Source organism: Triticum aestivum, chromosome 1A (assembly GCF_018294505.1).
Source record: "Triticum aestivum cultivar Chinese Spring chromosome 1A, IWGSC CS RefSeq v2.1, whole genome shotgun sequence".
NCBI lineage: Eukaryota > Viridiplantae > Streptophyta > Magnoliopsida > Poales > Poaceae > Triticum > Triticum aestivum.
The window spans coordinates 509372261-509382433 of NC_057794.1; the positions used below are offsets into that span (position 1 = coordinate 509372261).

Below are 10173 nucleotides of genomic sequence, written 5' to 3' on the forward strand. Positions count from 1 at the left end.
CAATGTTGCTAGCTTTTTCTGCAACACATAGGTGAATGTTCATACATATCGCAATTGCTCATAATTTTGTAGGATTAGTTGAGGAAATGCTCATACATATCTCAATTGCCTACTAGCTAGGTATACTGTATGCTTCGAAATTTGCAATTTCGATCGCAAAGATGTGAGGAAGTGTTTCTCTATGGGGAAGAAACATTAAACAATTTTACAGATCATATACATAGTTGTGGCTGTAATACCCACATCACGAATGTCATACCCAAATTTGGCGGTTGAGTAAGCCCATAAGAGCCATGTACATGTGGAAAATTTGTCTCTGCGTAAACACACCGAGGTAGTAATCAGCTAGCACTACTAGAAACAGAAATATTTCTATGGGCTGAAGACCGACAGGAAAAGTGGGAAACCCGACAGGGAAAGCATTTCCTGTCGGGTAGCCGTCAGGGAAAAACAACAGGGATAGCTCGACAGGGATACCTGCTTTTGCCTGTCGGCCAACCGACAGGAAACATTTCCCTGACGGATAATCCTGATGGTGACCGACAGGGAAACAAGTTTTCGTCAGGTATAGGATGGCCAGGGGTATACGCTATATCCCGACAGGAAAATTCGCCGCATTTCGCTGTCAGTTAGTCACCGATAGGAATATTTAGTGCATTTCGCTGTCATCTCGTGCCCGACAGGAAATTGTATATCACACCCACAATGATTTTGTACTCCTGTCAGTCCAATACCTCCAGCAATTGAATGTACAGATTAATGTTCCATTCAAATTTGTATGTTGCACCTATTACCACAAACCATACCATAACCAAATGCACGTGTCAACCATAACCATAAATTAGAAGGATAAAGTTTAGTTTCACACATCTAAGTACATAACAATTCTTGACAACAAAAGATAAATTGTTCAACTTGCAAGTTGCAAGGATAAGCTTCAGTGCATTACAGACAAAATACATCATACTTCACAACAATAGATCATAGTTCAGAACAGATAACCTGGCTTTAGTGTTTGTTGCAACTACCAAAATGCTATTGTGTTACCAACACTACCATCACTTCTAAAGTCCTGTTACCATACTATGTCAACAAAGGCACTTCCCAGGTTACCATCACTAGCATTCTAAGTCTTGCTTTCCCGATTGTTGGAGTCGTCACCGCCAACAGCTTCACCCGAATCACCATCACCGGTGTTGTCATCAAGTGCTTGGGTTCCAATATGAGATGCCACTACATCAGATTATTTATTTAGACAAACCGGGAGAGGTTATGAAGCAAACTAGAAAAGGCCTCTGAATTAAATGTTGCAGTAAACCATCAGGTAGAAAATATGAATTATTATAACACCACATGGCCTTCTGTGAGTAAACCATCAACACACTGAGTTTGGACAGATTTGGTGAACAAGGTTAGTAGTCATTTTAACTAAGAGAGAGTGATCAAAATAAAAGTAAACATCTACCACAAATGGTGTTTTGAACAGATTTGGCCAAGAAATTAAGTATAGTAAATTCGCTAAGTTGGGATTACATGTGCATGGACGAATCAAGGTGCACTCATACAAGCATATCTTGACATGTTTTGGGTGGGAAATGAGAGGAAGTGGTGCCAACTATCAAGCCAAATCTGTATATAGTACCTTACCAATCAATAAGATCTAAGATATTCATGATATGGCTAATGGCTACTCAAATAACATAATACTCTTTATTTGCAAAGGTTGGCTGACCATCAGTTTGACAAAAAGTTTCAGGAAATAATTTACTTACATGTGGCTGGGACCTTGCTCCTTGGCGTAGCTCCTCTGGTAGTTCTTTACCCATCTCCTTAAAAAGGACCTATGGACAAGTATGCAACATTAGAACAGCTGGTAATTTGAACAATTAATCTAAAATATGTACACATATTTGCATGTACCAAGAAGAGTCGTTCATGCATATCCACTTTATTTTGCAGGTACTCATTATGTCGCTTCAGTTCTTCGTTTTCTTGAATAGCTCGTCACTTCAGTTCTTCGTTTTCTTGAATAGTTCGTCGAAGTGATGCTGAAGTTGACAGCCTCAGTTTCTTCTCTCTAGATGTTGAGATAACATCAGCCTTCTTAATTGCCCCATCCTCTATTGCTAGTCGCCCATGGGGAATGCCACCTGATGATTCATATAACATTTGCCCATGTAACTCTCGCTCCTCCCAATTATCAGGATGTGTGGCTCTAGCCAAATCACGGTAATCATCCTAGAACAATAGTTATTTTAACTTGGATACATGCAGACAGAACCAGTAGTTGGTGATTAGAAGGAGCGAGAACATACGTGGCGTTTTTTTAGCACCAATAAGCACAAAGATGAGGCCATGCATGTTCCTTAACCCATGGTATTCCACCTTCCAAGTATTGGCCATATTCAAGCTCTTTTGAACATGCCAACGTGCCATCAAGCCGCTCTCCTTTCTTCTCATAGTAGAACTTTATAGCATCCACACGAACTTGATACATCATGTCTCTCACTTTTTTCATTGCATAGTTTTCAAACACACGATCAACGTCATCCTCCACCTTGTCCGAGTCTTCATCATCCTTCACATGAACCTCAAACAAGTTCTATAAGTTCACACATTTTCATGTCAAATATGCATGTGCAATACAGATTTTCAAAATAACTCCCAAGTACTTGGAACTTGCCCAAAACACTTGCTTCACACGATCTGCTGCTATCTGCCCCTTATCATCTAGAGTATCATCATCATAATAATCAGATCACTCCAAAGCTGGGCGGGTTTTAATGACAACATCACCTTCCTTCTTCTCAATTATGCCGGGGTGTTCTCATTTAAGAATGATTCCAAGTTGCATAGTATAGTTGTCCTGTTTGGAATTAGGGTCAGCATAATTAAATTGCCTAAACAACAAGGCAAGCAGCATTAACTGGTAGGATAATGGTGTCGATCATAAAAGTAAGCACATGTGAAGAAACAACCATACCCGTCACCTTTAAGAGTTTCTTAGATTGGTAGAAGTCCTCGGACAAGTTAGCACCTGGAGGTATAAGTTCATGGATGATTTGTAACACATCATCATATTCTGCAATTGACATATTATACTGAGATTTCATTGCTAGCAAACGCGCTATTGTAGAAAGACGCGAGTGTGTTGTGTTCTCATGGACAATTTCATCAGCACTGCTAACCATCCTATAGAAAGCCTTGGCAGAGGAAGTTGGTTCTTCATCAATTGGTGGAGGACAGGGACCACCTGGGTCAACTAACATATTGTCCATTCGATCAACCATTTGGCCAATTTCATCATGCCTCGCACAATTTGTGGCAGAGGAAAATCCGTCTTGGCTAGGAACATATTTCTCACCATGTTCTGTCCATATTTCATAGTTTTCCCTAAACCCGTATTTATACAAGTGCTTCTCTACCTCATCCCTACTGCGCTTAAAATAATTACGACACTTGGCACATGGACACTTGATTTTACCACCTTCGGCTACGCCGGGAAAAGAGAATGCATGGTCTAGAAATCAGTTGGTTTGTTAAAGCCATGGGTTAGAAGGAATTTGACCAAACTGCCAACCACTATACATCCATGTAAGATCTGTCATTTAACAAATTCTATGTTGAAAATGGAATATATCAGCTATTGAATTATTTAAGCTCAACACATCATACTTAAGATGAGATATTTAGCAACAACACATATATAGTAATTGGAAGCAAACAGATGTACACATAAGATAAAAATGTAATGCTGGAAGTTTAATGCTTACCAAAGGCTTGCTGAAATAGTGAAAAATGTGGAGTCACCAAGCTGGCCAAGAAACTCCCAAAGTCCACTAGCAAATCCAAGATCTAATCCTACTACACACAACATAACCATTTGAGATAATTAGCATAAGGATAGTAGGAAATGAAAAGGAAGGAGCTCAAAAAAAACCCCAATAGCAAAATAATGAAAAACTTTGGTAAGCATTATCGAACCATAAAACAAGACATGCATAGATATATTAGAGAAATTGACCGAATATTAAACAACAACAAGCATGCAGTACTGACCACTACCTTGATAATCAGCCGTCGTTTAACTCTGTTTTCTTTCTCATCAACAAGTGAAATAACTTCAGAAGTCCTGTAACCTAGGAGATGTAAAAAAAAAGATTTGACTTTTAGACTTTGGTTATGGCAATCTAATCAGCAAGACAAAGTATTTGATAGTCTACTGGAAGAAAAACAAGTGCCAAATCAGGGTAGGCGTACAGATTTGTATGTCTCTTTCCAGCACGAATCTGATAGGGCCTAATAATATGCCGTGGATGGGTAACTGACACAACCCAACTCTATAAAATCCATCCAAATAGCTAGTAGCTTATTCCTAGATGGATTAGGCATGCTACTATCAGCAACGGGGCGATTCAGCCATATGGGCTCCTCCGCCACTTGCAACAAATAAATCTCAAATGCCATATGGGCGTCTGTACAGGAAAGGGTGGTACCTGGATTGGAAAGGGCGCCACTCACGGAAGGATGCGGTGGTCCAGTGGACGACGGCCACGGGGTCGTTGACGGTGGCCCTCCTCCGGAAGCGCTGGGAGATTACCAGCGACACTTCAAGCAGCGGGTGGTCAGTCTACTGACCAGCGAATCAGGCGGAGGGGGCGAACGAGAGGATGGAATAGGCGAGGGATTTGGGGGCGCAGCCGACGGCGAGGGATTCGGGGCGCAGCCGGCCGCTGGCCGCTGGAAAGAGAGCTAGGTTGGGGGCTGAGATTTAGGGGAGAATGTTCGAGAGTGAGCTAGGTCTGGAGCGATTTGGGGATAGAGCCCATATGTTTTTTTTTTTGAGAAAATGGCGGGCTCGAATTGGCAAAGCGGCGGGACATGGGCTACTTTTGACGCGAATTAGATGAATACGTGGCGTCAAATGGGCTATTCCTGTGGGCCGAGAAGCGACCGACAGGTATATTATTATTCCTGTGAGTCCATGGACAAGCGCACATGAAAATTAATCTATTCCTGGCGTGTAGTTGCGGCCCGACAGTAGAAGCCCATTTTCCTGTGCGCTAACGCGGGCCCGACAGGAAAATAAGACTCACAAAAATATTTCAGTTTCTGGTAGTGTAAACACCAAAACCATCAATTAATCTTATATGAACACGGTTAGTCGATGAGGCATGTGTAGTTCATATCCTCTCATTTGCGTCATTTTAATGGGTGCAAAGGCCCGGGGGACAATAAAGCTCTTTCTTTATCTAAAAAGAATTCTCTCATCCGCACACTCCAAACTATGGGACGCTTTTCAAAGCAACAATAGAACGAGAGAAAAAGTGAAAAAGTGTGTGTAAAGTGAAGTCTTTATCAAAAGAAAAAAAAAGTTAAGTGGAGTCTCATCGTATAGAAGAGATGTTTTTTTGTCTTCACTTCACTGTGAAATTCACACAGGTATTACCTTCGTTTGGAAAACAGATTCCAAGCTTAATTAAGTTCCCTATATCCAAATTAGTGAGATACTGGACAGAAGCTTAGACGTGAATCATGCGATCCTTTGAACTCTATAAAGTACTCAGGAGTCATGACAGTACGGCAGTTAAGCAGCATGACGCAAACAACCCTAGAAGATGCTTGGAAACTTGTATTTGAATCGCCGTTAGTACTTGATTACACGGAATTTAACATATACTAGTACGTACTACTACACTCACACATGCATATACACAGAATTTTGTTTGGAAGTTATACTACCATACAAGAGGTATATACGTACTACTACACTCACACATGCATATACCCAGTTCCTCCAGGCGTCGCCACCTCCTCCACCTCTCCCACCGCCGCCACCGCCCCCGTTCCCTCCGCCTTGGTAGTGTGCGGCCAAGCAGAGCAGCACCGCGCAGAGCCGCCTCGCCTTGCCTGACATGGCCGTCTCCTGTTTCTGGCAACACACCAGTAGGCACGTCGCTGTGCAGAATGTGCAGTCCCTCCTCTCACTATCGCTCGTCTTCGATCTCTGCGCTTCCCGGAGTTGTGGTTTTGCGGCAAAAATAACAAATATGACCTATGGACGAAATTATTTCACAAATTAAACTGTGTTTGAAAAAATTTCATCCGACTGACCCTTTTGTGTAGCGCTCGACATATAGGCGTCACATTACACTGTGCAACGCCTAGCTCTCAGGCGCTACACACCTAGCTAGAACCACACCTCAGAATGTCTGAAAAATGCTAAGTCAGTGTGCAACGCCTGAGAGTTAGACGCTATACTGTATAGTGTGTAGGCGTTGCACAGCATGCGATATGCAAACCCATGCACAAAGTTAATTTAACACGCAGGAGAGGGCAAGGAAACAAGCAGACAAAAGAGCCTGCAGGCAGAGGTACGACGCGCAGCATGTCTGGATGGACATGTGCTTTCATGCATGCATGCATGCAGGAGAAAAAGTGGTATAAGTATACTAGTATAGGTAGTATATATGAACATGGTAAGTGGAGAAAATATTTGGGCCGGGTCCACACCGTGCCATGCATGCATGGGCTTGCCCTGTGTAGAGTGTGTCCACACCGTGACGTTGGGTGAAGTCACTAGTGCAACGCCTACATGCTAGGTGCTACACTGTACAGTGTGGCGCCTAGCTCTCAGACGTTGCACATTGACTTAGCATTTTTCAGGTAGTCTGGGATGCGACGCTGGATATGCGCGTAGCGCCTCAGAGCTAGGCGTTGCACAGTATAGTGTGACGCCTAGATATTGGGCGCTACATAAAAAAGTTAGTTGGGTGAATTTTTTTTAAACAGAGTTTAGTTTGTAAAATAGTTTCGTTCATAGGCCAAATTTGTTAATTCTGCCTGGTTTTGCGCCTTATATAAACGAATGAGAGGGACAGGAAGGACGCCGGAAATTGCGTAACCTTGCTCCTTGCTTTTTCTCAGAATTACGGCTAGGCCACTTCGTGCTGCGCTAGCTATTACCGTAACTACCCGCCCTAGACGTGTAGATCACACGTCGTGCTAAGCATGGCTACATGCGTACGGACAGCAGGTACAAATACTTCCGTGTAGGCTACCGATAGTTGCCTGAATATAACACGGAAACGCAATTCGCTGCCCGAGCTCGTCTGCACCTTATGAACAGTAAATTCAAAATAAATATGTAAAATATAAAATTTCTAAAATAAATTAGGTGGCAGATATTTCAATGCGTGATATTCATACCAAATTTCAGCTTGTTCGAACATCTGAGGAGCTCGTGGAAAAAAAGACAAAATCGGTCAAAACAGTACATGAACTGTAAATTTTTTCTTGCAGCCCAAAATTTTGTCTTTTTTGCTGAGAGCTACTGAAATACATTCTCTCCCTATGACGTACTCCCTCCGTCCCATAATGTAAGACATTTTTTTGACTCTAGTGTAGTGTCAAAAAACGTCTTACATTATGGGACGGAGGGAGTACTTGGGATTCTTTTGAAACGAATCATATCAAACAAAATCATAGTTGTCACATAAAGTGGAGTAATGTCATGAAAAAAGAGTTATTTTCCTATTATAAAACCACAGATGAGTAAACCCCCACCTAGCAACAACTATAAGAATCCAACTTGACCCACCCGTCAAAGAGGCAGATGGCCAGGTGATGAGGTGTAAAATTAACAAACATACCACACCACTTGACTATTTGACTATTACTAGCATTTGGAAAATAAATTCTAAGTCGAGTGAGGTAGTAATTTTGAAGGCTGCCTTTGCTAGCTTGTGTATCAATCCACTAGCTAGATATGTTCCCATATGTGATCTTTGGTAGGTTTTCTTGGGGGATTGCTCATAAGTATTGCAATTGCCCACATGATAGGTCTATATGCTTCCAAAAAAAATTCAATCACAAACTTAAAGCTTGTGTTTCTCTATTGGAAATGAGTCATGTCTTAACACTTTCCGAGATCAAATATACAAGTACACGGGATGTGGGTGTAAAATGCATAAATGAATCTTAAACACACACCGGTGGAAAAAGGGCCTTTGGTCGCGGTTCGCAACTGCCATTAGTCGCGGTTGCGCAACCGCGACCGAACGGGCGCGACTAAAGGCCCCCCCCTTTAGTCGCGGTTGCTTAAGAACCGCGACTAAAGGCCCGTCCACGTGGGCGCCAGGTGGCCGTCGGGGCGGAGGACCTTTAGTCGCGGTTCTTCTGGCCAACCGCGACTAAAGGCCATTTCTGTTTAATTTGTATTGTTTTATTTCTTTTGTGCTTTATTTTAATTTTGAAGGAGTTTCATATATTCTACGGTACTACATACATGCATATGAATGTACAATTTCAAATAAATTTGAAATTAGAACCAAAAAGAATTCAAGAGGAATATACAATATATATTCAATATCATCGGATGACCATATACAATTTTGAACAAGTTTCCATACATGATTTAATGCATATAAAGTTCTACGTCCTCGTAATAGTGTTCTCCTTTAGGATGGAGGACTTCCCTGCTGAACCATCCAGCTAGTTCCTCTTGAAGTGGTCGGAAGCGAGCTTCTGGACTAAGCATCCACCGGAGGTTATTCCTCTGAGCATTGGTATCACTCGGAACCCGCTCAGAGGTGTATCTCCGGATCATCTCACAGACATAGTATCCACATAGATTGGTCTCCGGTGGCTGAATATCCCCAGCATTCTTAGCCTTTAACATTTTGAATTCTAGCTCTTTTTTGAATTCACCGACCTTTGTATCTACAAACCGTCTCCAAACCCTACGAGGCAAAGAAAATTAAATGAACAAGAGAGTTATTAATTAGTTACTTGATATTAGGAAATGAACGAAATAGGCCGATCGATATAGAGCGCAAATGAATGAAAATAATTACTTCTGCAGCATTCTTCTCATGCCGCCCCAAAGCTTTGGATCCATATTCACAGAGTCGTGGACGAGACATTCTGAGGTGTTAACTTTAATTACTAGCAGAATCCAGTGGAACCTGCGGACACGATACATGCACAGTACGTCATGCATAACTCATCGATTAGCCGGCCACATACCATGCATGGAGTAAACAAAAGAGAATGTGCTCAAGACAGAAACACTCACTCAAAATGGTAAGGAAATAGAATATCACTTTTGAGTTCCTGCTTTGTAAGAAACTGCCACAGGTCTGCCTCCACGTCGGCGGGGTAACGCTCCAACACATGTCCATTAACGATGTGTGGGTCAATGAACCCAACATCATGGATGTTCCTTACTCTGCATTCCTTAATCTTCATTCTGCATGTATAATAGCGGACACAACAATATAGTTAGGACATATATATAGTGCAGGCAATATGAACGAGATGGGGTAGAAATTAATAAATCACTTACAGAACGTAGCAACTGATGATAGATTTATCGAGCTCGCGCAGATTGAAAAGCTGGAACAATTCACTCAGTTCAATTTGTACATAGTAATGTTTGAAGTGATGCTCATGTCTAACTTCCGCATAAATATATTCTTTGGCGTTTTTATTTTTTATGTAACCCTTGTACCATTTCAGCAGACCTTTCATTTGTGGAGGTAGATCCTTTTCCTGCGCAGGCTCGACGAGAGGCCCATTCTTGACATATGTAATTACTACCTCCTTTACTGGCGCCTCATCAAGGCCTAACAGTTCACGAAGAGTAATACCTAAGTTGGCCGCTTGTTCTCTGGCACTCGTTACAGTCAATCCCTGTGCTGCCGCAGCTTGTATGATCTCGGGGGCATCCGGACAGAAGGCTTCCACTATAAGCGGGGCAATCGATTGTTTACTTTGTTCCCCGAGCTGGGCAACTTGTTTCCCGCTTTTTTTACTTTCGGCCTTCTCCCGCTCTTTGTTCTCCTTGAACATGAGTGCCTGCCTGCGAAGTTCACGTGCATAGTCGTTAGGCAGATTCTTCGCGGCTTGGGACGGTGTGCTCAAAAATGACTTAGCCCACTTCTTTTGCTCATCAGCGTTCCCCCATGCCCGTACCACCAGCTTTTGGCCCTTGGGTCCCATCCCTCCGTACCTGGACGGATTCCTCGCGCCCTCAGCTCGTTCTCCATCTTCTCCAACCTAGGCACCCAAATGCGATACCCTCCTGGCCCATAACATGATTGTACTCCTTCTTAGCCGCATTTTCCTTATTTTTTTCGATATTTGAATGAACTGCTCCGATTTCTTTTGCTT

General features: G+C 42.4%; 1 long non-coding RNA gene across 12 annotated transcripts; it reads right to left on the reverse strand.

Annotated features, from left to right (window-relative positions):
• Positions 1-831: 831 nt before the first annotated feature.
• LOC123061169 (uncharacterized) lies at positions 832-4810 on the reverse strand. 12 transcript variants are annotated; one of them, XR_006428611.1, is made up of 8 exons: positions 4497-4810; positions 4066-4139; positions 3774-3864; positions 2984-3082; positions 2316-2866; positions 1921-2238; positions 1773-1841; positions 832-1233 (listed from the first exon to the last, which is right to left on the reverse strand). It is a non-coding gene; the product is annotated as an uncharacterized lncRNA (long non-coding RNA). The 12 variants fall into 12 exon arrangements; XR_006428638.1 differs by having other exon boundaries at positions 1921-2150; positions 2991-3082; positions 3774-3861; positions 4497-4809; XR_006428620.1 differs by having other exon boundaries at positions 1921-2150; positions 3774-3861; positions 4497-4809.
• Positions 4811-10173: the final 5363 nt, after the last annotated feature.